Below are 1,510 nucleotides of genomic sequence, written 5' to 3'. Positions count from 1 at the left end.
CTGGCTTTGGGATTTTAGAGCGAAATTTCAATAACAATGCAGTTGTTTACTAGAGAGGTTTTCACAGGTATGTGTCCATTGGGAACTGTCTCCTAGAACGAAGAATGAGCTAGGTTGGGGAGCAGCTGGTCTTGAGAATCTGATTTGTTGAGAAGATGGAGGAAGTACTTTCCAGGAAGTACCCAGGTTTTCTGTTCTGTAGCCTGTTCATAGCAACACGGGAATCCATACATCTTAACTGGCTGTTCCCTACAAAAAAGCCTCCATTACCTAAGTGGGAATGGGATCTTTTGCCACTAGAAGAGGTGGCAGGAAATGCAGAGAGAAGTGTGTCCCCTGCTGAGGCTGGGTGGAGTTGCTAGAAAAAGCAAATAAACGCCTCCTAAGCCACTGAGTCAAGAATTTGGCCTTGATAATGGGCTAAACTCTTAACATGAACTTGCCAGATTCACCTGCATGCCTACCACTTCCCTAGTACTCTCTGGGCTTCCAGATGCCTCTTACTGGCTGCCCTTCTGGGACCCCTCTCCAGGAAGACCATGGAAGTTCCTGAACTGAGGAGTGGAGGTGCTGTCTTCCTTAGGTACACAACATCCCTTTTCTCCAGGGGCAACCTAGGACACCTTGAGTCACCCAGCTTCTCCCCTTTCACGATTGAATACAATTGATGAAGCTCTCCTAAAATACCTCTTTGTTTCCAGCTTTACCTCAAACTGGCCTACTTTCCAGAAGCTTGTAACTTTGTACATGCACTAACATGGCTTTCCACAGGGACAGTAGATGTTCTGGAAAGTTCACTGGCTTAGTAGCCAGAAAGCCTAGGTCAATGGTTCTCAATTCTGGCTGCAAATGAGAATTGCATGTAGAGATTTTTCTAAATAGAGATGCCAAGCTTTCCCCTCTGGAGATTTCAATTCTGGTTGTTCCTTTTAAGCCTTGACTCTGCCACTGTTCCTTGGGGCCCCTAGGCACCTGTTTCCTTATCTGTCCAACTTGGATAAAGATAATCACCTTCCTTATCTCACACAGCCGTGATTGTCTGATTGTTCCAATAAAGGAGATAAAGCATTACAAGTTCTCTGTAAATTGGAAAATGCAGGTTAAGATCTTAGGCTACCGTTGCCCTGCCTTGTTTTACTCCTTCCTTCTTCATTTTATCTTTACTTCCAAACATTCTCTGCCTCTTCCATCAACTCCGGACCCCAGAGTAATAGTATTCAACAGTCCCCAGACCCCAAGATTCTAGACTGCCTTGTTCCCTTGGGGTATCCAAGCACAGGGCTAGGATGAACTTCTGAAAGATTACTTAATCCCACCTCATGCCTTCAGGAAGACCTGTTTCTGTTACATTCCAAGCAGATGAGAACCTTCTTGGTTTTAAAGACACCCTCAGACATAGATATTCAGCATCTCCCCAATGACTCTACTCAATCTTATTTCCGCAATGGGAGCCCACTGCCGAGCAATGGGGGCTTTGCTTGGGGCTCCCCTGCAGGTGGCATTAGGAGAG

This window comes from Balaenoptera borealis (assembly GCF_965194805.1).
Source record: "Balaenoptera borealis genome assembly, chromosome: 3".
NCBI lineage: Eukaryota > Metazoa > Chordata > Mammalia > Artiodactyla > Balaenopteridae > Balaenoptera > Balaenoptera borealis.
This window is presented reverse-complemented; position numbering follows the sequence as displayed.